Raw genomic sequence first — 8241 nt, 5'->3', positions numbered from 1 at the left:
GAAAAACTGGTTTTGCATGACTGACATGTTTTTGGCTGTGTTTGAGAAGACAGACGGAAAAGCACAGACAGCCAATACTTTACATAGGCCTACCTTACAAAGAAACTCAACGAGAGATCACTTACAGACATATATAGCCTATATTTATTTCATTTATTTTTATATAATACTGTGGTGTTGAATGGGGTGCATGAATTCACGCATACAGCAGATCAGAGACCCCTTGCAGTTGTCTCAATCTGACGCTAGGTGTCAGTCTACTCCACATAAAGGCACCAGACCACTACCCACCACATCTACTGTATGTGGGGCTTTACTGTAAATTGGGCGATGATGTGATGATGATGATGATGAAAGCACATAAGGCGTTGAAGCGAAATGCATCTTTAAAATAGCCGGGGTGAACTCCAGCTGTGATCAGTTGACAGTAAAGAAAATCACATTGTGAAATTCCCCTGCTTACGAGATGTAGCCTAGACAAGAAGCACACAACAAATAGTGATTTAAATTACTAATTAATTACTTTGAAGTTTATGTCAGATTATATTGCACTTCTCAGTGTTATCTGTCAGCTATAATGCCTGATAATGTGGTTTATTATAGCCTACGTTTTCTTCAACAGACACACTTTTTATTTGTCGTACAATTTGTTACTTGGTCTGTTTCGATTTACTATTTAAAATCGCTACAATGAGTCTTTAAACGGAGCTCATAACAATGTTGATATTCTCATCTACAATAGGTTGCCTTTTTATCATGAAAACATAAGGCAGTACAATTGTAAACAGTTAAACACTTGATAGATTGTTGTGAAAACCTTTTTTTAAATAAATTATAAACATTTATAACTGCAAAGTTGCTAGTTTATTTAAAAGTGAGCCTCTATTAATGACTTAATGACTCAACAGCCAGACAAATTACAACCCAAGAGTTGCAATTAAAGGCGTATACCTGATCTGTTAACCATAATTAAAGCCATTAAAGCCACATGTTATAAACACTTGATAAATGGTGCATTATTATAAAGTGATGGCCAGATTTTTTAATATCTCCCATCACTTCAAGTCAAGGAACACAAAATTAAGATAAGATAAAATAAAAATAAAATAATATAAAATCTATGTACACTATAGACCTTTCAGCAAAGCAAAAGTTTTTACATGAAAAAAACAAACTAAAATATATATATATAAATAAAAAATCCAGAAGAGAAACAATATTTCTCAATTTTCTAACACAAATCTTATTTTCTTGAGTAATGTTCCTCTAATTCACAGCATTTACCCTGAAATGATATAATCTCTGATTGACAGAGGTTTTAAAAGGGGTTGTCAGCGCGTCAGTATGAGACTAAATGGGGGACGCCTTTTACATAATAGCAGTAGACTATTCATAGGGCTGTGATACCTATGCATTGATCACACCGTTTTGGGAAGAGGTGCTTTGGCCTCCTCCTGTGTACACCACTTGTGAACTCTGGTCGGGACTCGAGTAATCTGAAGTGGACATCCAATTACGGCCCCCCTCTGCTCTCCTCTCTGCCCTCTTGTGTCTTGTCATTCATTAAATTTAGGTGGATATCCATCTCCAATAAACTGTTGTCCTGCGGTGCTCTCTGCAGGCCTCTCCAGGCGTCTCCAGCCGTCCCTCCATCACACGCCTGATTACACTGCAAACGTGAGACTGACCGGGACTAAACAAACACGAAGAATAGCGACACAGATCCGCCTAATGGTCACCATTTAACTCCATTCATGGGCTCTCCATTATGTCCGTATGGTCTTTGAGGACGGGATTATAGGAAGCCTCGGGGACAAAGGTCAGAGGGCCGAGCAGACACTCCCACACCTCCATGACCTGCTCTGATCCCACGACCCTGGCACCAGCAGCTCCCCCGGGCCCCTCGCACTCTCCCCCGCTGGTTAACCGGCTTTGTCCCGGCCCGTTTTCTGCCGCATCACTCCCCTCACACCGGACTGAGCCCCCGTGCAGAGATTAGTTTGTGCTGTACCTATTCGTGTTTCTCTCTTTTAATTATATGTTTCTATTTTATGGCGTTTTTAACATTTGTTTTTGTGTGTCTTGTCTGTTTTTATTTTAACCTAAATAAACTTTCTACATATTCCTGAATTTGTTAATCAATCTTCACTTTCATTGTTATACTTAAGTCTTGTTAATACTGAGGCAGGTGTAGGGATATATTTTTTCATTGTTTTTATGTATTTTATGGTTAAAACTTAATTAGAAATTGAGTCACACCATTGCTGGATGCTGGTTTCCAGTACAGGGCAGCAAACAGTCACTATTTTCTTACTTTGTTCACCTATTCTAACATGATATCATTTTTATTTAACGTCTATAATATCATATTATACTGAACATAAATTCTAATTCTAATGCAAACCTTTTGTTTTTGCTCCCATTTTCACAGGTTCAAGTTTAAGATATGACACTTTTTTTCATGTACTCAATACAAACTGTATATTTCTCTCAAATTTTGGCCACAAATTTGTTAAAATTCATGTGAGCAACTTCTGTTCCAAGATAATCTATCCACCAGATAGGTGTGGCAAATCAAGATGCTGATTAAACTGCATAGTCACAATAAAACGTCACTCTAAATGTGCAGCTTGATCACACAACACAATGCCACAGATGTCACAAGTTTTGAAGGAGCGTGCCATTGGCATGCTGATTGTAGGAATGTCCACCATAGATGTTGCCTGTAAACTGAATGTTCACTTCACTGTCATAAGCCATCTTCAACGTTGCTTCAGGGATTTGGCAGTACATCCAACGGGCTACACAACCACAGACCACATGTAACCACACCAGCCTAGAGCCTCCCATGCAGCGTCTTCACATGCAAGATCTTCTGAGACCAGACATCCAAACAGCTGATGCAACAACTGGTTTGTACAACCACAGAATTTCTGCACAAACGGTCAGAAACCGTCTCAGAGAAGCTTGTCTGCGTGCTTATCATTGTCACCAGGGTCTGGACCTGAGAGTAGTTCCTCTTTGTAACCGATTTGTGCGGTTGTGAGGCTGGTTGGATGTACTGCCAAATGCATGGAAACGTCAATATATATATTAGGTGCATAAAAAGTCTGACTGAACATTTGCTGTGATCTAATAAAGAAAATGTGAGATAACTGTTATACTTATTACATCATCAAAATGGTTAGCCCACAAAATTAGTGGTTTGCATGGACGGGATGGCCTGGCATGGAGTTAAAGTAGTCTGAATTGTTGTTTCATTTCAGTTTTTGAATATGTTATTCAGTTACAGTTTTGAGGTGGTATTTGTTAATGATCTATTTAAAATTTCTCATTAAATCATAATATTTCTTTGTTATTTTAGGGCTGTTATGGAGGGATAAAGCTGTCAACTGGGTTGATGTCTGACGTCAAGTTGCCTCGATCAAAGCAACTAATCAAGGATCATTTATCAGATGCTCTGTGTGAAACATAAAGACTTGTATAACAGGGGTGACAGTGAACATTTGTTGCATGTGGAGACTCTGGTCGAGGCAGTTAGAGGCTGCAGTTCACCTGCCCTCAGGCCTGCAGGGAACAAACGCACGAAAGCATTTTCACCTGTCACAGGAGTGAACTCTGCCTCCTAACCTTACTATGCTTGCTCACCAGGCAACACCTCTGACCCCAGCACTGTGTGAGTGTGGACAGAGGGGATGGGCAGTGAGGGGTGTACGGTTTAATCCAGTTTTTCCTGCATTTTTGAACATTTCTGCAGCTGGACGAGAAACAAAACTGACTGATCTGTGTGAGCGTGTGTGTGTGTGTGTGTGTGTGTAATTACCTGAGCAACTGAATAAATGTGAGTGTGTTTGTGTCAGGTTCACAAGGAGGGTCACCAGGTGCAGCGAGAACAGAGTAATGTGTGTGTGCATTTATGAAAGACAAAGAGAGTAACAGACGTTTGAGGAACAGTTTGTCAGAGACTCTTAGCCGGCAGATGTTTGATTACCTCATCTCGTCCATCTTCTTTAGCTGTGGTTTGTTAGCACTTTAGTTCACCCTTGAAGCTGTATACACTGTATATGTATGGTGAGGGTGTAAGAGACATTTGCCAGTAAACAGGATGACAATGATTGACAATGTTTAGGTCAAAAATACATTTCAGAAGACATCAAACCAATGACACACTAAGCCATTAAGCTACACCTTTAATAACAACCGACCTAAATATTACAGTGAGAGTGTGAGGGTGTTGTTTAGTGGGCATCATTTACCATTTCATTAGGTCACCAACAGCTCCATGTGGGGCTCAGCAGGATGTTTGGTTATCCCACCAAATGCCTGTCCCTGCATACAGGCTGATGTTTAGAAGATCCTAGTACAACCCGGCTCAGTAAATAACTAAGTGCTGGTATGAACAATGCGTGACTGACAATGTTACTGTGAAACAGCTCCATCTGCAGTGCAAGGACCAAAACCAAATACCAAGCTTGAAAAGATTACTCATGACAGAAAGTTCAGAAAAAGACCCATATCATATTATATTGTACTATGTCATGCCATAGTCCCAGGGCTGCTGTGAAACTAAGCCTATAGGGCAACAAAAGTTTATCCTGCGTGCGTTGATACAATGGACAACCAAGAAAGGATGGCAGGGCACTGATGATAGTCAAGGACTGAAGTTTTTGCTGCTGTTTTTATTCACTTTTTATTATTTTGCACTTGAGCACCCTTCTTTTTGTGCACAGATGTCCCAAATAAATTGACATTCTTTGCATTGATCTCAGCCTGTGGAACTTATTGTGGCTGTCCAGTCCAGTTGCATTGGTGTGCATTGGTCTGCCACCATATCATATCATATCACTTCATATTGTATCTCATTATATCATATCATATCCTATGTATCGCTAAAATGATGCCAAGCGCAGCCTTTTGTTATGCAGAAGGGCTTAGCGGTAAGAAGGGGTCAGTGGTTAGGTTTAGGCAACACAACTACTTGGTCATGGTAAGGGGAAGTGTGCAGATGTCGCCAAAGAACGCCTAGCTTTGAGTGCCACAAACACTGCAACCAGTGCTGTTGCTTGCTGGTCTCGAACAGCACTCTCCTGGATCAAACTCCTGCTCGGAGCATCTAATAATGAGTGAATGGGTTTACAGTGGAGTTGGTGGAATGCCAATGCTCAACGGTGTCCCTGATGTCACTATAATGATGCCAAAGGAGCCTTTGTTAAGATTTTTTTTTTTTTTTTACCTTTCTTGATTATACAGCTCAAATAGACAGGGAATGTGGAAGAGAGGGGGAATCACACACAGCAAAGGGCTGCAGGCTGGACTCAAACCAATGCTGCTGTGGAGGACTGAGCCTACATGGGGGGCACAGTGTGCCAGGGGAGTTGAAGGTCCCCCCCAAAAGCAGTGTATTTTCACACTTTAGAAGTGAGACCAGGCTGTATGATATTCTATTATATCATATCGTATTGTTCCATATTGTATTATATAATAATATATCATATCATATCATATCATGGGCCTATCATATCATCTACAGACAGGTGAAAAAATGAACTGCAGTTTGGGGGATTTTCATGTTCACTTGAAGGATTAGACCTACCCATATATTATATACTGATTGTGCATGAGTATTTACAATATATGCTGTATAATATCACTATTGATGCTTGCATATTATATTATATAATATTTAATGGGGTTAAATGTGTCTGATTTGGAAAACTATAGTACTGTAGACATTTTAGCCAAGCAGGAGAGGCATTGGTTTATTAGTGGTTGGATTCAGGGATGTTATATCACATCACAACAATGCAGCTTTTTAGACCAAGAATCGACAATACTGACACTATATCATATTATAATAACAAAATAACTATTTTCACCTGACAGCTGTTTTGCTTTGACATATTTTGAACCTTTCTTTTCAGTCATAGTGGCTAAAATTTACAGGAAGGTCAGGTATTTGGTTCAAATCTACTAAAAGACTACGCTATTTGTGGTCTGTAAATAAAGCTGATTTCATAAAGTAATATTACTCCAACAGAGACAGTTTACATCTGAGGTGTATGTAGAGCAGAGTTGTATTCGTTGGGTATAAATGCATGTTCCTCTGTGTCTGTCTACCACACCCTCTTTGAAATCTGTCAAAAAACGACCTCAGTCGATCACTGGGAGGAGAACGAGCCCTTGGCCTCCGCTCAGGGAAGAGCCTTATGTGGGTTAGTTTTGAAATTTATTTTCACCATCATTATCAGGCAACAATTTCTGCCCGTTTGATGTAACACTCTGTGTCATGCTGTGAAAAAAGAGAAATCATTGAACTTCCTCCCTTTTGTTTTAAATCAGCCTCTCTTCAGTCTCATCAGTCCTTCCTTGTACTCAAACAAAACCAGACTGACACTCCCCCCACAGAGCTTGTCCTCACTGATCAGTGACATTATATAACCCCCTATAAGAATGAACCCTCCTTGTCTTTCCATCCTCTCATTATCTGAAGGTGTTGAATGGCAAAGAGAGGCAATGGATTGACGGATGGCTGCCTAGGTACGTGTCGCCTCTCACCCTGTCCTCCTCCCACACTCTCACTGTTAGGGGGGTGAGGGGAGAGCGAGGAGGGCGAGGTGAAGCGGGTGTAATTCCAGGGTTCAGGTTTCACTCCGCGGTTGTTGCGGGAGGAGGGATGGGCAAGGGAAGGTGGGAATTGTGGGAACTGTGTGAGGATAAAGAGCAGAGAGGGAGTCCTGTGGTTTGTCTGATCACTCCCGAATGCATCTTTCTCTTTCTTGTTATCCCTGTCTCAGTCTGCCCTGCTGATGATTTAATCCTCAGCCTCTGCCTCCTCCTCCTCAACTCGTCTGGTGAGGAAGAGGACAACAGGACAGGGACCGCAGAGATGATTGGAGGCACCACACAGTACACCATAAGAAATGTAATTAAAAACTCCCAGTTAATTGGCTTTTTCCATGATAAAGCACAATCTTCTCATACATAAGTATAAGAGCCTCTCATGGCCACAGGCCTGCCCCGTAGGAAAGCAAACACAGAGCTCTTGCATTCCCTTTGTTGTGAGCATTTTCAGAGCTAATCATCTTAAGTTTAATCTAAAATCGGGATTGTGCCAGAAAACTGAAGTTCATGTCTATAAAGGCTACCCACGAGGTCAAGCATTTTTAGGTCTTAAAATGGTACTGAATCTTGACTCTGATAGCATGTTATGGCTGAGACAATGAGTGATTTCTCACTTACTGTTGGTGGAGTCCTTGTCTGAAAATCTGGATTGGGGGGTTCTCCAAGGTTCTATCTTGGGTCCCATTCTGTTTTCTTTGTAAAGGCAAATCCTGGGAAGTACTGGAGGTAAACAGGTCACCATTACTATGCTTGCATCCCCATGAAATATAGTATATAATGGCTGAGACAATGGGTGGTTTTTCACTTACTGTTGGTGGAGTCCTTGTCTGAAAATCTGGATTGAGATGTTCCCCACATTTCTATCATGGGTCCTATTCTTTTTTCCTTGTATAGATGAATCTGTTACAGGAAGTAAACAAGTCACCATTACTGCAGTGGGATCTCCTACTGTAGAAATTTCTCCTTTTACCTTTTCTTTCTATGTAATGTTACTTTTTAAAACTTTGGTAAGAACCTGTGCATTTCTCACTACTTAGGTAATATAGCTAATGTTAGTGGGCTAACATTTCCATAGATGTATAATGATAACTAGATACTGGATCCCAAGATGGCACTTGTTCAGTTCAATGGCATTGCTTGCCTGGCACATTTGCCAAAAAAAAGTTTTTAGCTTTTAGGTTTTCTTCTGCAGTATGCAGCCCACTGAATGTGTGCAGTAGTTTTCTCTTGGTGGATCCACTCACAAGTACCGGCTCAGCTTGTAAACTTTACACTGTGATGATATCATGGATACTGAAATGGCTTTTCTCAGCTCCAGGAAAGTTATACAAATATGACACCCCCATGGATCAAAAATTTGTAACAGAAAAAGTCAACTGATCTTTTTTGCAGTCTGAGGTGTCTGGTCAGTAGTTTACAGATGTCTCTTTTACAGCGGTTGTCTATGGCTAGAGTACGTTTTGGGCTGCAAGGGATATTTTTGCTAATGTTAATGTTAGTTGCTCTAACCGGGGCTATGATTACAGAGTAAATACCTTTCAGTTGGCATCACAAACAAAACACATCCAATGTTGTCCTAAGTTTTGGTTTAATTTGTGACCTTTTAAATTGATGACTCTC

The sequence above is a fragment of the Epinephelus lanceolatus genome, chromosome 4 (assembly GCF_041903045.1).
Source record: "Epinephelus lanceolatus isolate andai-2023 chromosome 4, ASM4190304v1, whole genome shotgun sequence".
NCBI lineage: Eukaryota > Metazoa > Chordata > Actinopteri > Perciformes > Serranidae > Epinephelus > Epinephelus lanceolatus.
Note: the sequence above shows the minus strand (reverse complement) of the source record.